This window comes from Notolepis coatsorum, assembly GCF_963971535.1.
Source record: "Notolepis coatsorum genome assembly, chromosome: 10".
Taxonomy (NCBI): domain Eukaryota; kingdom Metazoa; phylum Chordata; class Actinopteri; order Aulopiformes; family Paralepididae; genus Notolepis; species Notolepis coatsorum.
Genome location: NC_140174.1, coordinates 59,728,374 through 59,750,559, shown reverse-complemented (window position 1 = coordinate 59,750,559; position 22,186 = coordinate 59,728,374). Strand labels below are relative to the sequence as shown.

General features: G+C 43.0%; 1 pseudogene across 1 annotated transcript in view; it reads right to left on the bottom strand.

Annotated features, from left to right (window-relative positions):
• LOC311235585 (5-hydroxytryptamine receptor 7-like) overlaps nt 1-22,186 on the bottom strand; it is a 39,734-nt pseudogene that overhangs the window by 6,777 nt on the left and 10,771 nt on the right. The window contains exon 3 of the transcript in view: nt 17,981-18,168. The product of the transcript in view is annotated as a 5-hydroxytryptamine receptor 7-like (transcript). The remainder of the gene's footprint in view (nt 1-17,980; nt 18,169-22,186) is intronic.

Sequence of the window (22,186 nt, the reverse complement as noted above, 5' to 3'; positions counted from 1 at the left end):
TTATTGTTCACAAATCACGACTGCAAGTGGTGTAAAGCTTTTATACAACTGCCACATTCATCCAACCTTATTGCTATACAATAAACACACATTAATCGAAGATTTATTGAAAAAACCATCCGCCAGAAAAAGTAGTTCCCACAACTACAAAAAAGACAATTTGCCTCCATGTGGAAGCAGCTCGGAAGTGCATCCAACCAACTAACACATCCAACTGTGTATTATTGGAATGATTGAGAGAAGTTGCCTCATGTGGAAGCAGCTCGGAAGTGCATCCAACCAACTAACACATCCAACTGTGTATTATTGGAATGATTGATTGAAAATTTTATTACCAGATGCAGAATGGGTACAATACAGTATGGCTCAATACACACAATTGTTAAGGGGATGCAGACCTACTTTCTATAGAACTTCATTCTTAGATGCTTCTATAGAAAGTAGGTAAAACAAATTAAAAAGTTTTCTTTGCCCTATAGGAAAAAAAAGTTTTCTTCGCCCTATTTTTTTATTTATTTTTTTAAACCTACTGTAGAGGGCCTAAACTTAACCAGTTGGAAACCAAGTGTACAGTAATAAAATTAGCAATCAATCAATCAATTAATCAACTCAATAGGCCATGCTCACTTAGAACAGCGCAGCACCCAGCTCTCTCTCAGTCTGACTATCCCCCGTGTTGCAGACAGGAGTGTGTGTGTGTGTGCGTGTGTGTGTGTGTGTGTGTGTGTGTGTGTCTGTGTGTGTGTGTGTGTGTGTGTGTGAGTGTGTTTTTTTTTTTATTGCGTTTTTTTTTTTTTTTTTTTTTTATATATAACTAGGGTTATAGGATAACCTTCGTTTTCCTTAAGTTTCGTTTTCTCTTTGCGCAAGCTGTCATGAGAGAAGCATTTGGATGTAATTACCACAGCGCGCAGGGAGAACTCAGGGGACAACTCGATTGGTTGTGTTGGAAATAATATAGCCAGTTGGCGAACGTTTTAATTTGTTCTTGGATGTATGTAGCTGGTTGGCGAAGTTTTGTTAACGTTGTTCAGCGCGTTGCTGACGTCAACAGCGAAGTGGTGAGTGATGTTTATTATTTGCTGGGTCGCTGCTGCCCTGTTTTGGTTGTGCTTTTCATTATGTTGCTCTGCTCGAAATCTGATTTCTGTTTTCTGTTTGTTTGTATAGTGACTGAGTAGGCTATTGTGTCGTGTGTGTGTGTGTGTGTGTGTGTGTGTGTGTGTGTGTGTGTGTGTGTGTGTGTGTGTGTGTGTGTGTGTGTGTGTGTGTGTGTGTGTGTGTGTGTGTGTGTGTGTGTGTGTGTGTGTGTGTGTGTGTGTGTGTGTGTGTGTGTGTGTGTGTGTGTGTGTGTGTGTGTGTGTGTGTGTGTGTGTGTGTGTGTGTGTGTGTGTGTGTGTGTGTGTGTGTGTGTGTGTGTGTGTGTGTGTGTGTGTGTGTGTGTCAAAGAAGATTCTATAGCCTTCAATACGTTTTACGAGGCTGCCGTCCCCTTCCTGACAGGCAGCGGCGCGAGTGAGCGTGATTGCGAAAATGATTAAAATGTATTCCTTTCAATCAGACTATCCTGACCTGCCGCGAGCGACAGCGAACTTGCCGCGAGCGACAGCGAACTGAGCGGCGATGTCGTTCACCCCTCAAATATTCGCTCGCTGTGTCTCTAGTTGAGCGATTACGTGGCCGAGTCCCGCCCCCTCCCGCCCGCAGATCGGCCAACAGGAAGTGACGCGCCAAACAGGAAGTGCTCATCCATATTTCGTCCGGGCACTCGCGATCGTTAGCCGGACTCCATCTCGACACATTAGATAATCAATCACTCGCCCTAACTCAATAAACAACGTTATTTGGACGTATATAGTATTATACAACCTGGAAATGGTTCATCTATATCAACATCCCATAATCGAAAACTGTCTACTCCAAGCTGATCGTCCAACGGCGCGAGGAAGATACGGTAAGATCCAGCGTTATTTTCTAACATGTTCCATATAAACTGCTCTGATGATCATATGACCCACACTAGGTGAATGATATAACATTGCCCACGGAATTATAAACGACCCCCCGCCCATCCGGTCATCATCAGATGATACGTAGTAACTTCTAGAAGTACCTCCAGTTGAAATTTTTTATTTGGCACCGATCGCTACCAAACTGTATTTGATCATCAATATAATAAATTTGGGGCTATAAATCAAGTTCTGGAGAAAGCTGCAGAAAACGATAAAAACATACTTATACTTTAGACCATATTTTAGTATGAATATGTGAATGAAAAAGTATAACGTTGCTACACCCTGAACAATGGATATAGGACATTGAATGGGCCATAATAATGTCAATTTAGCAATAGAATTTAAAAAGTTATAGCCCTGCAAAGAAGGGGAATTTCTCCATAGACAAATAGAGCTGGCTAGGGATGGTAAATTATGAATTTAACCATGGCGATCAAAGTGTTAATATATAAAGTGTTTAGAATATTTAAAACAAAAAAATAATTTAATATTCTAATAAGAGCGAATCAGGCTATAGAATGGTTGTTAGTTTTCAGCATGATATGTGTTATTTAGTTAGACCTATTGGACATTTTCGTTTTTGTTTATTTATTAAGTTCATATAAAACCGTGTTTCGAATATTTAAAACAAATGCTAAAAATATATATATTTTAATAATAATAATAATAATAATTTTTTTTCTGGTTTTCACGCGGGCTAGGGCTTAAAATATTATTTACTGTAACTGAGGGGTTACAAAACCCTGACTGTATTAAAGATTGTGATAGATTAAACCACTGCTAGGTATGTACTTTAATTACTGGCCAGACAGTACATCGAATATATGGTGGACACTCATAATAACACGGCATTGACAAAGAAATAGTATTTGAGGGTATTTATTATTATGCAATAATTGGTTACAGATATGAGAATTAGGGTCGCGCTTGTATGGCGAAGAATAGGCATAAAGTCAGTCAGTAGCATAAGTCAATGGGAATAGAGTACTTCCTACGATGGGTACTAGGCTAACGCCGCCTGGCGTATAATAGCAATTATAGAGGGCAACGCTGGTACCGCCTGGAGACAATGGGTTCCTCCCAGAGTTGTAAGGTCTGGAGGAGAGAGGAATGTTCGGATACTCAGTCTGATCAAATGAAGAAGAAGGGGATTCACGTACAGAAGCCAGTCCTTGTAATCCAACGCTCAGCAACAAAAGCAATAACTGTAATCCAAATGCTCGATAGCAAACGATGATAGCCAGCTAGCCTCGGTCCATGAGGCCAGCCCGAATGTAGATCCTCACGAGGTTAAATCCCAAACGACAGTGGAGATTAACGATGCTCTTCTCCGGGTAATACGTTCCACAATCAATATAATCCAACCAATACTGGTTCTGCAATCGCCGCCGCCGGTTCTCCTGTGCACATGTCCAGTAGGTTCTCCGACTAGGCCTCCTCGTGTGCTGGTACCAATGTATTTAGTCCACGCGCACTGGCTAAGGTCCACTAGCTAAACGAACGAACCGCTGGGTAATGCTACACACGAACGAACTGTGGTTGGCACGATACACAATAAATTAACGACTATTTACTTCACATTAAACTAAGTCGAACTTGACGTTACTGCATTAAATCTGACACTTTACTATTCAATTCGCACATGGTTCTCACCGCTCTGTTAGACGCACTGCTGCTCACTTCACTGTTACCGACCTTGATGAACAGCTACTTAGACGAACACTGCACGTTGAATCGGGATGAACAGCTACTGTTCGCACCTGCCGCAGCATATATACTTAAGTGGTTATCTAGTCCCAAACCTCAGTTCTCGTCTCGAATCAATACGCTGTCTCCGGGCATGTTACGACATGCCCGGGCTCGTCTTTGAACCTGACTTTGGGGGCTTGCGGTCTGGCGCCGAGGGCGTTATCCAATAAGGAAAGCGAATATTACTATGATTCGAACGCAGGCTTAAAGGGATATACCGTGTATATATAAATAATATACAATGTATATAAAACAATAAATGTAGATTCTCAGCTTTAATCTGGCCCTTCACAACATTTACAGTCGGGCTTATTTTCGGGCAGGGCCTGAAGTTCACGGGCTCGGGCAGGGCACGGGCTTCATTTCAAGCCCTTGCAGACCACTAGTCAGCAACCTTTTTGACATGGAGTGCCTGTTTGAAATATAGTTGTAACTATAGTGTGCCTCAACAATATTCCATGCATCGTAATTTTTTTTTCTCATAATCAGGTATTTTTAATGATATTTTTTACATTATTACATCATTATTGTTATTGTTATTATTAACAATATTATTATGATGGTTGTATCAACCCTAAATCTGAGTTGGTGGGGGGGGGGGGGGGGGGGGGGGAATGCAATGCAGACAAACAGCTGCATACAGTGCGACCATTTCACTCACATTTGCCCATACATTTTTGGACACATCACACACCATCGGTGTGTGTACTGTACGTGTGCTGTCATAGCTCCACCTACAGGCCTAATGGAGAACACCAGGAGAACACCAGGATGTGAATGGAGGGTGAATGTGAGGTATATCGTGTAAATAAGTTTTGATTGATTGCAAGACTACACTGTAAAAAAAATAAAAATAATAAGTTACCAGAACTTAAAAATATTGAGTTCAGTTACTGTGCATTAAGGTTTTCAGTTTTATAAGTTAACAGAAAAATAAGTACACAACCACATTATTTCAACCTAATAAAACTATGTTTATTGTCATTGTTTTAAGAACACAAGTTGACTTGGTAATACTCACATTTTGAGTAAGAAAAATGGCTTTTAACATGTGCAATGTTCAATGAAATAGAAAAATAAATAATCAAATTTGTTGATTAATCCCACTGGTCACAATGGTGACCGTAATAATGTTTTTGTTATAAGGCTCTGCAAATGTTACTGAATGATGTAGCAATGTATTTCCAGCTAAATTGAAATAATAAACAAATAAAGGGTCTCAATTAAATATGTGGTAGTAAAAAGAACCTGTGGGAGGATTTCAACAAGATAAATGCGACAACAGTGCAAAATATTTCACTATAATATTCCAACAAAAAAAATGCAGGCACGCGTGCCTAGGGTTGCCTACCCCTGTCCTAGACCCTAATCAGTCTGGCTTCCGGACTGGCCACTCCACAGAAACGGCCCTCATTGCGGTCACAGAGGCACTTCACTTAGCAAAAGCGAAAGGCCTCTCCTCTGTCCTGATTCTCCTAGATCTATCTGCAGCCTTCGACACAGTCAACCATCAGATCCTCCTCGCAGCCCTTGCAGGAATGGGAGTGGCTGGCTCTGCGCTGACATGGCTGACATCATACCTCAATGACCGCTCCTACCAAGTGTCATGGAGAGGGATCCTGTCGGCCACCCGCCCCCTGCGGACGGGTGTCCCCCAGGGCTTGGTTCTAGGACCCCTTCTCTTCTCCCTCTACACTAAATCACTGGGTAACATTATCACGTCTCATGGCTTCTCCTATCATTGTTATGCCGACGATACTCAACTCTTCCTCTCCTTCCCTCCCTCAGATATCCACGTCTCTGAGCGGATCTCGGCCTGTCTGTCCGACATCTCCGCCTGGATGACGACCAACCACCTCAAATTGAACCTAAGCAAAACAGAATTGCTTCACTTGCCGGCAAAATCCTCCCCCCTGACAGACCTTTCCATCACAGTCGAGAATGCAGCTGTGACCGCGTCCCCGACCGCCAAGAACCAGACCAGGCTGCAGAAACAAATGAGTGGGGGGGCATAAAATGTTCTCGGGGGGGCACAATGGTTTTTCAACACAGGTTCCCTTTTATATGTTTCAGCTGGGACAACGGCGCTGTGGCTTGCTTGGCACTGCCCACGGTGCTGAACTAAACAGCAGAGAGGCAATTGAAAAATCTAATTTCTCTCTATCTTAAGAACATTCACTTATACAAAAACAGACTGAACGGATATATATAACAGACCTGCTGGGGCAGCGGACTGAGAGCAGGGGACACAAACAGGCTGGATAAGATGGTCAGGAAGGCCAGTAGCGTGGTTGGGGTGGAGCTGGACTCTAGCGAGGGTAGCGGAGAGGAGGAACCTTGCTAAGCTCCAGGCCATCAGGGAAAACCCCTCCCACCCACTATACACAGACTTGGCTGACAGGAGGAGCATGTTATAGGCTCACACTACCTAAATGCAGCACTGAACGGCACAGGAAGTCCTTCATTCCGACAGCCATCAGACTATACAATGCATCACTGTGCCTCACTGCATCACTGAGCACAGAGTGACAGTTACGATCTTCCTGGACTTTTTAAACAGCACTGTGCAATATTACACCTACTGTAGACTTCAGTATATTTTTACTGTATTTATTTACTGTATCTTTTATTCTATTTTTATTCTATTTTATTCTATTCTTAGGCCATTTGTTTTGTTATTCTTATTCGTGACTTGTTCTGTCTAAATGTTTAATGTTGAGTGATTCGCAATGTCAAATTTCCCTCAGGATAATACATTTCTATTCTATTCTATTCTATATCTTTGAAAAGTCTCCATTTATTCAACACTTCTGAATTCACTGACAAATTGAACTGAACTGACAAAAATAAGGTGCATAAAAAAGCAAACAAAATTCCTCCACAGGCTACTCACCATCATTAGTAGAGCGGCAAGCGGCGTTTGGGGACAGAGTGAAATCTTCTTAAAACACTGCCCCTCCACTCATTCCTGAACTTTTTTGTTAAGTCCTTCTCAAATGCCAACTGAATTAAATTGGCCTTGAAGCATACTAAGGCGATGTTCTGTAAAGACGTTCTTGAGGGTAGAAAACGAATTCTCACATAGTGCCGTGCTAGCTTCAGTAGTGTTGTTGTTGACATCAGTGCCCACTAGGGCTGTCCCCGACTAAGGATTTGGATAGTTGACTTTGATTGACAAAAATCTTTTTTTTTTACCAGGGTGGGCACAGCTGGCGCCGGGTCTGCCAAGAACCTTGGTGTTGTCCTCGACGACCAGTTGAACTTCTCTGCTCACATCGCAGCGACAACCAGAACCTGCAGATTCCTCCTGAGCAACGTCAGAAGGATCCGCCCCTTCCTGACAAAAGAAGCCACCCAACTCCTCGTCCAATCAACAGTCATCTCGCCTCGACTACTGCAACGCACTGCTCGCTGGCCTCCCGGCCACTTCAACTCATTCAGAACGCAGCGGCCCGCCTGATCTCAAACCTACCGAAGTCGGCCCATGTCACCCCACTTCTTAGGGACCTGCACTGGCTCCCCATTGCTGCACAAATCCGCTTCAAGGCCCTCGACCTGGCATACCGTGCGGCAAAGGGAACCGCTCCCGCCTACATCCGGTCAATGGTCTCTAACTACACACCCGCAAGACCCCTACGCTCTGCATCTTCTGGCCGCCTCAGACCTACTCCTATCCAAGCTCCGGGAGGGTCATCAAAGAGAAGTCGCCTATATTCTCAGTCCTTGCCCCACAATGGTGTAATGAACTACCCACCCCAGTTAGGAAAGCCGAAACCCGTCCAATCTTTCGCCGTCGACTAAAGACGCACTTCTTCAACCATTATCTGAATTAAAAAAAAAATCTAACCCTAACTAACCTTACTGTCATGCACTTGTCCTAGTAAACTAACCTACACTGTAGCACTCAACACTTTATGAACATTGTTACTCAGCTGATAGAGTTGTGCCCTTCCTGATGACTTGTCGTACAGAACTTGTAAGTCGCTTTGGATAAAAGCGTCAACTGTGTGTGTGTACAACCTAAAATCTCAGACTACGAACTAGTTAATTGGGGACAGCTTGTCCAACTGAGGACAAAACCACCGTCCGCCAATTTGGAAAAAGATTGGAAACATTGGTTAAAGTTAGGGTTAGGATAGGTTAGGTTTAGGCATGTAGTTGTTATGGTTAAATGTTAGGAGCTAGGGACTGAATGTAAGTCAGTGAAACATTCTCAAAAGTAAACGTGTGTGTGTGTGTGTGTGTGTGTGTGTGTGTGTGTGTGTGTGTGTGTGTGTGTGTGTGTGTGTGTGTGTGTGTGTGTGTGTGTGTGTGTGTGTGTGTGTGTGTGTGTGTGTGTGTGTGTGTGTGTGTGTGTGTGTGTGTGTGTGTGTGTGTGTGTGTGTGTGTGTGTGTGTGTGTGTGTGTGTGTGTGTGTGTGTGTGTGTGTGTGTGTGTGTGTGTGTGTGTGTGTGTGTGTGTGTGTGTGTGTGTGTGTGTGTGTGTGTGTGTGTGTGTGTGTGTGTGTGTGTGTGTGTGTGTGTGTGTGTGTGTGTGTGTGTGTGTGTGTGTGTGTGTGTGTGTGTGTGTGTGTGTGTGTGTGTGTGTGTGTGTGTGTGTGTGTGTGTGTGTGTGTGTGTGTGTGTGTGTGTGTGTGTGTGTGTGTGTGTGTGTGTGCGCGTGCGCGCGTGCGCGTGCGTGCGTCCACATGTGTGTGCACATGTGCATGTATCTGTTGCCAAAATGTGAATCCAAATGGTGCTAACGGGATTACCCAGTTTGCCAGATAATAGCGAGAATAGCTTTATTTTATTTTATACCTTGAAACGCTTCCCCCTAGTGGCTCAAATGAAGAATGAGAGATGACCCGTTTTCTGTGACTCCATCCTATTTAATTGTCTTTCTCTACCAGTGGGTCCCATTCCCCAGTGTAAAAGTGAAGACCTGTATGTATGTAGAAATTGTTGGTGCTATGTGTAGCAGGGTGGATTATCCCTGCTTCGTGGGAACTGTGGTACACGGTCAATAGGTAGCGAGACACAGTAGAACTCTGGCTAGCTGCACCTCCGGCTTTGGGGTCAGGAGTCAACTGGAGGCTGGCAGTGGGGTGTGTGAGGCCCAGGATTTACAAACCTGGTCTGGTACTCTGGTCTTCCTCCCTCCCTCTTGGGCAGTCAGCAGTACTCCCCAACACGCCCTCACTCTCCCCGATTGTCCCCTAGCACCCCCCCACACCTAATGACCGAATGGTAAATAAATAACTTGGTTCCCCCCGCAAGCAGTACCCTCCCTCTGTAACACCAGAAACCTTACAATGGGAAAAGGGAAGGTTGACCAGGAAGGGGTTAATAACAGATATATTACCCACATCAAGGATTAGAATCAGACTCAAGAAAAGACACACACACAGTGCTCCCGTTCCGTATGAGTGTTATTGTAACGTGGCCTAGTTACAACATAGCTACGTCTGGTGATTATTGCACTATGGGTATCAACACACATGATTACACTGGCATAAATCAATTATATAATTACACCTAGGCACCAAGTGCTCTCACGGTACCCGGACTAAGTGCTGCCCACGTCTGGGCTGGACACAGTATCCACCTTCCCTAAGGGATTACATATACTGCTCCAGGTCGGTAATATGGGGAAGGAAGGGGGAACATAAGGGAGGAAAGAGAATTGTTCACCGAATGGGAAATATTAGGAAACACACATTTTATCACGCTCAAAGAAAAGGAACGAAAACAAAAGAGTGAGCCCACAAAATACCAGTAAAGTCCTATCTTAATGCCGGCATATATTGTTCGGGGTACCCCTATGGAATGGTAGTAGCAACGTTACTTTCGCCCGCAGGCTGCACCACACTGTGTACTGTATAATAAATCAGGAGCGTCAATGCTCATTTGTACTCATCCGAAATGGCCGCCTCGCCACTCCACTGTTGTCCGGGAGGCAAGATGGCGTCGAACGCTCTCGGCGAGGATGTTAGCAGGCGGAGCTGGGCAGAGAGGCAGCGCCGGCTGAGAGCGTGTGCTGAGCGATGTCGACCCCTGCTGGATGGGAGGAACTCCCGTAAGCTGCAGGCAGCCTGGTGCAGGTCTGATTGAAGTCAGCCGGAGCAGGCTGAATGCAGGCAGCCGGGTGCAGGTCTGGTCGAAGTCAGCCGGAGCAGACTGGTTGTTGGCCCACGCTCGTCCTGGTGCGCGCACTCTATACCGCACACAGTAACTACTATAACTCGATGGTTAAGGACTTGGATACTCGGTTAACCGCACGTTACTTATACCGCACACAGTAACTATTATAACCCGATTGCTAGTGCCTGACTCTGCACTAATTGTTCATATACTATCGCTGGTACTGCTAGGATATCGTGTCCACTAGCCAGTACTTGTTATCACCCGTTGCTATCTCACGGGGCCCTCTGGCATAACTTCAGCAACAGGGCTCTCCAGAGCCCCCGTTAGCTGCGACTGCTCGTTGTCCAAGTTCACTGCCGAAGAGAGCGTCTTCCGTTTCTCTCCTCCATTTATCTCCTCCCAACTCTCTCCGCCACTCTCTGCCTGCTACCGCCCCCTGCTGGTCCCGCCTGCCAGTCACAAGGGGAAACGCATTGTAGAATATGATCCAGTACTGTCATTTATAATCCATATTCCAGTGCTCTTCGGAAGGGGACGCTTGTGTCATTGTTCGTGTGAATATCAATGATGTCTTTGTGTACAAAGGGAATATAAAACACCAGTCAGCAGTCTCGAATAATATACAATATTTTCAGACTGCTACATATGGAATGAAATTATGTTATTCTAATGTTTTTGTAATGACATGACCTGCCGGCAATTAGCTTCATGTGTGTCCAATCAAGCCCTAAATCACCGACTAGCTGCACCTGAAGTCTAACCCACATAGGCCTACCGGGTGATTAATCACGCAGGCCTCATTCCGCACTTGGGAGGATATTCCCAACATGGATTGAAACGTCTGCATATATTTTTCCTCTGTCTGTACAGCCCTGTTATGTATTAAAAAAAATTATATTCAAAATCCAGACTCTAGTCTGAATTCCTTTTGTTCTCTATGTGCGAGTCCCTCCTTACTGCACTGAAATGTTTTTCCTGACTACCGCACCAGAGAAGGAGACAAAGGACCGCAAAGGACCCTGTGAACCACCATAAAGAATATATAGAAAATGAAATATAACACCAGATTAATGCAAGTATTACAGGTTAATGCTTGCACACTGAAATTTACCAAAAGCTGTCTTTTTATTCTTTCTTTTAGAATTTCTTTTATGAAATTCTTCTTCTTTTGTATCTCCAGCAGCTACATAACAACATAAGCTTTGCCATCAATGAAATCATTTGAAGCCTCGAAACAGTCAATTCTAATGAAGGATTTATTTTGCAATCCAATTTTTTTACATTTAGTCATGTTACTGACAATTTAATCCAAAGATATTTACAAATTGTGAACAACAAGTCAGCAGGAGGGGCACATCTCTGGCAGCTAAGGGTCAGTGGCATTGTTCGTCAAATAGTGTCGATCTTGATTGTTACACTCTGAGTGCATAGTAGTATAGACATATTAGCATGATAAGTATAGTAGCATAGTAGTAAGGTACATAATAGAACAGACCGTAAGTTTTTTTTAATATATATATATATATTTCAAATATTGTTTGAAGAGGAGAATTGGCTGGGTTTAAGCTGTTCTGACTGTGGTGGGAAGGTCGTTCCAACATTGCGGAGCGAGGACTGAAAATAGCCTGCTATGCTTTGATGACCCCCCAGGAGCTTGAATAGGAGTGGGTCTAAGGTGGCCAGAAGATGTAGAGCGGAGGGGCCTTGAGGGTGTGTAGTTAGAGACCATTGAGCGGAGGTCGAAGGAAGCCATTCCCCTCGCTGCATGGTATGCCAGGTCAAGGATCTTGAAGCAGATTTGTGCGGCAATGGGAAGCCAGTGCAGCTCTCTAAGAAGTGGGGTGATGTGGGCTGACTTTGGTAGGTTGGAGATCAGGCGGGACACTGCATTCTGTACAGAGTTGAAGTGGCTTGGTGGCAGTAGCCGGTAAACCAGCTAGCAGTGCATTGTAGTAGTCGAGGTGAGACATGACTGTTGATTGCAGGAGGATTATTCCAGTTACTTGATTAATCATGACATTGAAGTGATAGGATGGTCTAGCCCTAGAGGGAGAGAGGTCAACTAGTGACTGTAAGGTCACTGGATTGATTTCACAGTACCTACAGGAGAGTGTATTCCAGCTAGAAACTGGATGGATGACTGGTGTTAAATCTATGGTACCCACGATCTCTGCCTAAGTGCCCATGCGCAAGGCGCTGAACCCCAAAACTCCAGAGGGCACTCTGCATATGCACTGTTGGAGAGTAGTGAACTACTAGTAATTAAATGGTAAATGGCTGCATTTATATAGCGCTTTTATCCAAAGTGCTTTACAATTTGTTCCTCACATTTTACCCATTCACTCACATTCACACACCGACAGCGGAGGTAACCATGCAAGGTGCAACCTACTCATCGGGAGCAGTTAGGGGTTAAGTGTTCTGCTCAAGGACAATTTGCTGCCCAGGAGGAGCGGGAATTGAACCGGGAACCTCCGGATTACCAGATGACTGCTCTACCCCCCAAGCCACTGTCGCCCCCATTACTAGTTTAAAAAATTTTTTGGGGTGGTAGTTTAGCTACATATTTTTTAGTAGTTAACAAATTTTGCTCATTTAGTTAATGTTGTTATTTGAGAGTAGTTAACCTCTTAACTGGGACCGACCCGGCCCCAGGAGGACGCTTTGAGGACAATTTTCCCACAGGTGCGACACGCCACTTTGGCAACCTCTAGCGGCTCGGGTGTGCATATTTTTTTATACAATATATATATCGCCCTATTAAAGCCCTATTTGTTGCCTGTCGATTTCCGTTTCAGGCGATAGAATCCATTCGGCGGTTCTTGAGTTTAATGGCGATATGTGAGGCGTGCGCCAAAGTACACAGCAGACTTTTCTTTTTTTTGAATACCACCCGCGACTCCCGAGGCATAGCTCTGTCAATCATTTGGCGATCTCGAAAATTATTGGACAGGGTTGTAACCAATTAGTGTGGCTTTCCAATGATACCCCACGTGGGGATGAGCGAATCAGGGATCTAGGTGAAATAACCTCGCTCCCAGTTTTATCTCCGTAAGGTAAAAAGTCATGAGCGAAAACAGGAAGAGAAAACAATTCTGAATGCATTGGAGTCTATGAGAAAACTGAAACCTGCAGAGCTTTTTTTTTCTTTTTTTTTAGTTTACCAAAATCACTCCTAATCACTCATTTCAGAATGGAGTTTTATGAAATTTGGACATGTACTATACAAGACTTCAGGCTATGGCTTTGTCAGCCAAACCAATTTTTGGGGAAATATACTTTTGGATATTGCAACTAGTACAGAAAAACGTGACACAAGTTCAACTCAAGTTCAGACCTATGTTACTCTATTTCATTAGCACTAAAAGTGAATTTTCCTTATTGTATCAGGAATTTCAGAATGTTATTGTCGTATATTTCTAAATGAAAACATGAACATAGCAACTGAAATGTACAAGGTAATGATTAGATAGAGAAGTTGATTTGATAGACAGGGTGATTTGAACACCATGTGAGTTATTTCTGTGGCCCTAGGCTAAAAGAGGGTAGAGCAAAGTCGACTCTCCCATCACCCCAGACCAGATGGCTGACCTTTAGGATAATTACTGGGCCCTCCAGGAGATAGTAAGATAGGGCAGGAAGGAAGTATGTACTCTAGCTAAGAGAGGAAACAAAAGCTTACTCCAGAATGACCCATTTGCCCCCGCCAGACGGAACCTATTTGGTAAAAACAGACAGAAGGAAGGATATAATTATCTTTGAAGGAAATAAACCAACTGAGAATAACAGTTGAGATCAAAAGGTCATATTTACACTAAGTAAGGAATTTCAGGTTACGACATGGCAGATGGTCAGGAGACCGAGTAAAACGGACTGTAAACAGAGCCTTTCAGACTGAAGATAGATGAGTCAGCAGCACCCAAGTGAGACCAAGTGTTCAATGCATCAAGGTTTAGCAAGTCAGAAACGGAAGAACAATAAGAAATGCAGTTGATTGGTAAATATCAGAGGTAAAGGGTTAGACCATTTGCAAAATGTGGTGTTTCATGGAGACTAGTAAATCGTCCTACAAATATGAAAATCAAATAACATGTGGTGAAATGACTAACAACTGTTTTCAGCCAAGGCTACCATTAGTATTATAAAGGAAAGTGTCCATGTGTTTGGGTTCAAATAAAATGAGTTGATTTGCTAATTCTAAATGTAAAAAAATGAACCCAATAGGCTACATTGTATAAACTTAGTCACAATAAAGAATAAAAACTCTTAATACTAGAAGGTAAAACTATACAGTATTGGTCAAATGGTTAATCAAGAAACAAAGGATTCTATTAAAGGCTCCTAGTTACACTATGTAAACATTTTGTCACAAGAAGCATGAAGATATGGCACGCATTAAACTAATCCCCTCATCCAGTAATGATTAAACAGCCCGACAGATTCTATGGTGAAACGGTTGTGTCAGCAGAATAATTGTGTAACATGTTGTCGCAAGACCCAGGATGACGTGTCACGACAGACAAATTCCGGCTACAAGGAATGTGGCCAAATAGGGAAGCGAGATAGTGGAAGTGATGTCACTAGACAGGCAGGCGAGAGGTTTTGTTCTTCCCTGTTTAAATAGGGCTGACGAGATGGAGAGACACACACCCGGGGACACACCCGGAGAGAGGAGACAGGAGAGAGGAGAGAATCCTGGAGGGGGAGCCACACAGAAGGATCCTGGAGCATGGAGACACAGAGCCATGGACACAGACGATGACAGAGATCGCCTCGCAGCTGGAGCGCTGAAACCTCCACCGACAGAGGGAGACTCACCAAGCCGGCTACTGGAGAGCCGAACCAGTGACACAGAGAGCCATTGACACCAGATGACAGAGCCGAGGCTCATAGCAGACTCCGCTGCGATGAAAATCAAGCGCTCCCTGCCTGACCGGCGAGGAACGACCAGCAAACCACTAAGAGAAGGCGCGTGTTGGCATGGGAACCAAGAGACAACAACCCCAGCACCGGAGAAGAAAGCTCTGATCAGCCCTAGAAAATCGGAGCATGGACCAAACAGCCACATGAAAGAGACAATTAGATATACCAAAGAGACGATGTACTTGTTTTGATTCCTAAGCTGTGGTTTATTAATAAACACCGCAGCCTGTTGATTTGACCACCTCGTCCGCCTCCCTTTAATTGAACCGAACATCTGAAATACCAAACCATGCAGGAGAAGGGTAATATAGAAAACTATACGATCACTGAACTTAGATATAGGTAAATGAAGATAGAAGATACTTCATTATCTTTCAAAATAGACCAGGCTCATACATGTGCTATAAGTATAAAGTATAGTATTTTGGTTTGCAAAAATAGTATGCAGTCCTCAAGGTCAAGTTTAAAAATGGCCACTTTTGGACTTCCGGTTTTGAGATGTGTGGGTAGTTGACAAGTGTCAGAGCTCCCGGTCAAAAAACATCAAAAAAAGGAAGTAAAACTAACTAAAACAAAATAAAAAGTGACAATTCAAGGATATAAGAGAAAAGGAAGGATGAACACGAGAAAGAGCGAGGGAAAAAAGGACCCCAGAAGAAGTACAAACACCGGAGGAAAGATCTCAGCACGAGGAAATGGCGGAGGAGGTAGATCAGGCAAGCATGGCGCAGGAAGACAGAGAAGTGGAGCCTGTGGAACCCGCCTGGATAGCGAAGATGCAAGCGAACATACAAGCGAGCATACAAGCTAGCGTACAAGAGCTACGAGATAACATGCAAGCTAACGCGGTGAGTAACCAAAAGGCTATCCAAGAGCTACACGCTAACATGCAAGCTAATGCAAAGGATATCCAAGCTATACAAACTAGCATACAAGCTAGCGTACAAGCTAACACGCAGGACATGCAAGATAGCGCGTTGACTAGCCAACAGGCTAACGCAACAGCTAACCAAGAGCTACAAACTAGCATACAAGCTATCCAGGCGAACATCGAAGGACTCAGGGAAGAGTTAAAGAAAGGTCAGGACGAGCTCAGAGAGGAAATGGATAAGGGACTCGAGGTAATGGATGGATAACTACAGGAACAAGAGAAAGACATAAAGATATTGGAAGGAAGGACGGCTGAAACCGAGGAATGGACTACAGATATACAAGATATTCTAAAGGAGACGCTCGAACAACAGAACATATTGAGAGAAAAGTTAACCTGTTAATCTGTAGACTTTTTTCAGAAATTTCGCCTAAAGGTACATGCCTAAGTAAATGGAAGATTGCTCCACTTCTACAAGGTCAATTTGCATGTTCTTGGTATCTAGGAACATATAGGGACATGGGGGTATGTATTCCCAGTGTCAGAAATATTGTGTCTGTTACTAGGCTTGAGTAAATTGTAATGAAGAAAAGGAGAATATAAATGATTTATTTTTGCATCTTTGACGGTGAATGTTAAATCTGCAGGGTAAACAGATGAGCTCACTGAGCTCATTCACCACCTTATTAAGATCATGTGTACAAAAAATCTAAGCAAATGAATAAAGGTAAGATGATTAAACAGAAAGATTTGTAGATACAGTAATAAATGATAATCGATTTTAATTATAAATTCATATTTGACCTTGAACTTGACCTTGACCTTAATATGGCCAAATCATGGCAATCATCACGGTTTTACGATAAAAGAGATATAATTAGCATTTTTCCGATCAATTCTTATTTTCGGTAAATCGTACAAAACATCGGTTAAAATGAAAATATACACTTTGACTGCTGTTTTGATAGAGTTATGGTCTTTACTCTTGGCAAATTTTTTTTTTTAAATAAAAACATTAACCTCTTAACATCCAAGGGCCCACATGTGGGCCCTCATGAGGACGCGCCACTTTTCTGACCTCTAGCGGCTCAGGTGTGCATTTCTTTTCATACAATATATAGATAGAATTAAAGCCCTATTTGTTGCCTGTCAATTGGCCTTTCAGGTGACAAAATCCGTTCAGCGGTTCTCGAGTTACATGCCAATATGTGAGGCGTGCGCCAAAGTACACATTACCACCCCCGACCTCCGGGGGCTCTAGCTCCGTCAATCATTTGGCGATCTCAAAAATGTTTGGACATGGTTGTAGCCAATGAGGGTGGTTTTCCAATGATACCCCATGATATGATAATTGGGGATCTAATACGGTCTCTATTGATCGATTTATGATAAAGAAAAGCAGGGTCCCCCTATAGGGGGACTTTATTGGACTTGGAGGGGAGGTCGATGAGAAACAACATACGAATATGGGGACTGAAAGAAGGGATGGAAGGAGAATCTATGATCAAATATGTAGACAGCCTAATTTGAAGAGAATTGAAGATGACAGAACTCGACAAGACAGGGATTCAAAGAGCACACAAGACACTGGCGCCGAAGCCGCGGTTGGACAAACCACCGAGAGCAGTTATAGTTAATTTCTTGGAATTCGAAATCAAAGAAAGCATCCTCAGAGCAGCCTGGCAGACGAAGATGGAGGTGGAGGGTGTGGTGGAAAATGTTTATGTCATTATACAGGCTGTATTACAATAAGTATTCTATCCTATTGTCCATGTGCTGTGGGTCATATGATGTGTGTTCCTACAGAGCCATAACATATGGTTGTGGGAACTATTCTGTTTTCCTTCCAGGATAGCCATAACATAGTCGTATTATTGAGTATTCTAACCACCATCTTGTTATTTTCTTGTTATTGTTCTCCTACGTCATATTCATGTATTAATTGTATGTTCAACCAGACTTCGTTCTCACTTCTCGGTCAGACATTTTGTGTTACATGTTGTCTCTGGCTGTGAACTGAGCATTTTTCCTTGTGTGGCCATACAGGAATAAATCTATCTCATTTTTATTCAGCTTTGGACTCAGAAATTGTTATTTGTAGCTCACATTATCTATTAGTATTATATTTTTCCACGACAAGGGACAGAAAGTAACCTTCGACCATGACTATGCGACAGAGGTGGCGGTAAAGTGTCGGAGCTACGTTCAGATAAAAAAGAAGGAAGGAAAAAGGAATCAAATTTCAATCACCAATGACCACGCTGAAGGTCCATTGGAATGAAGGTGCAAAGGTGTACGGCGACGTGCGGGATGCGGCAAGGGACATGAACCAAAGAGGATGGAAGGTGCCGGGAGGAGAAGAGGAGAAACCGACGCTGTTGCAGAGGTTGGAGAGAACGAGGAGATGGACCAGAGTCGAGGGACGAGGGAAAGGCGAGGAGAACGGGAAGGTGAAGGCGATCTGAATCGATTCAAAGCAGATCAACTGAGAAGGAAGACACAAAGACACGGAGAAGGGGGGCAGAGAGGAGACGAGAGGGGACACGGTGATCCAAGGGAGTATAAGTACAATACACACCCAATACAGGTTAATGTATACATGAGAAGGACTGATGCAATGAGAAGATGGTAAAGTACATACGAGATAATTATACCGAAAGTTATAAAAAGAAATTAAAATTAAAATAAAAAGGACATGGGGATTCAAGAGATATATTGAGACAGACATGAAAGAACCACAGGATTACATGTGACGCATAATACAAGTAGACGGGAACATGAAAGTGACTAATACAGAGCTTATGACCGGGAGCTCGGAGGTCGCACACAGTACGAGTTGGACATATATAGTGCAAATTTTTTTGCCACTAGGGGGAGCCCTCTCACTAGGAGAGCCACTACTCCCCACCCACCAGCGGGGGAAAGAGGGGTACGAGTGAGACCCTCAAATGCCATGGAAGTTCCAAGTGTTAATGTGGATGTTAATGTTTATTATGGTTATATGTATGTAAATCAGACGGAGATAGCAGAGGCTACAACCACAAATATTATTGTATGTGACATGGGTAGAACGGGAAAACAATTGGAAAAGAAATATGACACAAGTTAAGGGTATAAAAATGTTGTTGAATGTGAATGGTATGAATAATCCGTTCAAGAGGAGTAAGGTGATGACGAAACTTAAGAAAGAGGAGGCGCAGGTCATCTTCTTACAAGAAACACATCTAATATCACAAGAACATGAAAAGCTGAAGAGATTCGGGTATGAAAATCTGTTCTATAGTTCTTTTAAACAGAACCTTAGAAGAGGAGTAGCTATACTAATTAAGAACACAGTGAAGTTTGAAATGATCAGGGAAATAAGGGATAAAGAGGGGAGGTATGTAATGGTCAAGGGGAAAATGGAAGGTCAAATGGTAACACTAGTGAATGTGTACCAGACAGTGAGAAATATCTATTTGAAACGATCTTTGATATCATAGCGTTGGAAGGGGAAGGGTTCCTGATCTGTACAGGTGATTTCAATGTAGTACTGAACTATGTCATAGACACGACAAGCACAAAGAAATGGAGGACAAACATTAGCAAATATATGAATATACAAATGGCAGAATTAGGAATCATGGACATATGGAGAGCAATGCACACACTAGATAGAGTATACATACATTATTCGCATCCACACACAACATATTCAAGGATAGACTATTTTCTCATGACAACAGGGGACAGATACAGGGTAGAAGAATGCAGGATAGGGGTAACGGACATATCAGATCATAGCGCAATATATCTGACAGTGACAGTGAATCTTAAAAGTAGACGGAGAAATACAGTTTGGAGACTGAATGTAGGACTATTAAATAACAAAGGTTTGGTTAATGAAGTAAAGGAAGACATAATTAGATACAGAGAAGAAAATGATAATGGAGAGGTAGACCCAAACATTTTATGGGATGCACTAAAGGTAGTAATACGTGGAAAATGTATAGCAAAGACGGCATTACTCAAGAGGGCTAGAATAGAGACATACCAGAACTTGATAAAGAAACTGAAAGAATTAGAGAAAGAACACCAAAGTTCAAAGAACCAAGAGACACTTAGAGAGGTAAAGGAAGTTAGAGGAAAGAAAAACAAAGAGCTGCTGACAGAAATAGAGAAGAAAGCTAGATACATGAAGCAGACATACTATGAAGGGGGACCGAGAGCGACCAGACTTTTAGCTAGACGAATCAGGACACAACAAAAACTGAACACAATACACACAATAAGGGACACGAACACAAACAAAATACTGAGAGAACCAGCTGAAATAGAGAAGACATTTGAAGAATATTATAAGAAGCTATACACACAACCGATAGCGGCAGGAGAAATTTTTTGAAAATAGAACAGAACGAAATATTAAATGCAGAGATCACAGAACAGGAAGTATGGAATGCGATCAGTAAAGCAAAGAATAGTAAGTCACAGGGTAGCGACGGATTCCCCTCGGAATTCTACAAAACATTTAGACAGGAACTGAGCCCCATATTAGAAGCAGCATTCAGACACACAATGGAAAAAGGCACAATGCCACCTTTATGGAAAGAGGCCATAATTACTACAATTCCAAAAGAAGGGAAAGATAGAGAACTATGTAGCAGTTTCAGACCTGTGTCCATACTTAATGTAGATTACAAGATGTATACATCAATAATATCCAAAAGATTTGAGACATTTATGACAGATATTATAGACGAAGACCGGATTCATTAAAGGAAGACAGACACAGGATAACATAAGGAAGACAGTGCAGGTGGTAGAGTAGATACAAAGGGAAGGAGGAAGTGCAGTATTAGTTAGCCTAGATGCAGAAAAAGCCTTCGACAGTGTAAGCTGGATATTTCTATATAAATTATTGGAGAAATTTGGATTAGACAAAAACGCTATGAAAACAATTAGGGCATTATATCAAGAACCGAGGGCTAGGATTAAGGTAAATGGTAGTTTGATGGACCGGATTAAACTAGAAAGAGCTACCAGACAGGGTTGTTGTCTTTCGCCGACGCTCTTCGATGTATTCATCGAACCACTGGCTCAACTAATTAGACAGACCAAATACATCAAAGGGGTGGAGATAAGGGGAACAGAACATAAATTGGGACTGTTCGCAGACGACGTGATAGTGTATATGAGACAACCAGACACAAGCTTTCCGACACTGATGGATTTACTGACAGAATATGGATACTACTCAGGATATAGACTCAACGTGACAAAGACACAGACTTTAGCACTGAACCACACGCCAACAATAGAGATCAAAGAAAAATACAAAATTAAATGGGACATGGACAGGATCAAGTACCTAGGGGTGAACATTACAAGAGGGGTGGAGGGGTTATACGATGCAAACTATACACAGATCAATCAGAAAATCAAGAGAGACATAGAAAGATGGACAGTAATGCCCCTAGATTTCAGCTCACGGATCGAAATCATTAAGATGAACATATTACCAAGGTTATTATACCTATTTCAGTCTCTACCTATATTAAAGGGGACATGTACTATAAATGTCATTTTTCAGTCTCTAGCATTGTATTATAGTAATAGGAGTTAGTATCAATGTGTTTTAGTGTCTAAATACCATATTGGCGGATTGCTCTGATTCAGCTCAGATAATTTCCTGCTCCAGTAAATTAGTCCATCCTGATTTGAAGGCCTGAGTCACGTCATTCAGGCTCTGGGTAGAAGACAGTGATGTGATTGGCTCTGTGGTTGTAGCTAATGCCCGCCCACAATCTACCTAGACTAGACAGCGAGTGGAAAACCACTTCCCCATACTGCGAGGCAGAGTGAAACCCGACACCTCTGCATACTCTGGAGGGAGAGAGAGAGAGAGAGATAGAGAGGGAGAGAGAGAGGGAGAGACAGAGAGAGAGAGAGAGAGACAGAGAGAGAGAGGGAGGGAGCACTTGGGGGGGGGGGGGGGGGCTGCCGTGCCACACGGGAGAGGGGAGGAAGGGAGGCCCCCCCCCCACAAGCTGCCGCAGGGAGAGAAAAAACTAAAGGAAGAGACGACCTGTCTTTTTTTTCTCTCTCTCTCTCTCTCTCGCACCCCCCCTCTCTCTCTCTCTCTCTATCTCTCTCTGTCTACCAGTCGCAGACTGTGTGGACTGACTGTCACTCAAAGTGCTTATGGGCGGAGTCAGGCCATAACAGCCTGAAATCTTGAAGCTGAAAAATTATGGTTTTGAGTACTTGATTAGAAATATAAAACAATGCATTTAAAAAAAAAAAAACTTACAGATGTCTTCAATAGACTAACAGGAATTGTGTAAAGTTGCCCAAATAGTGCTAGGAATAGCAGTACATGTCCCCTTTAATACCACAAAAACAACTCTGGGAATGGGACAGACAGATATCAAGATTAATTTGGGGGGGGGGAAAGGCCAAGGATCAGATATGTGACTCTACAACTACCAAAGGAAAAACGAGGAATGGCAGTACCCAGTTTA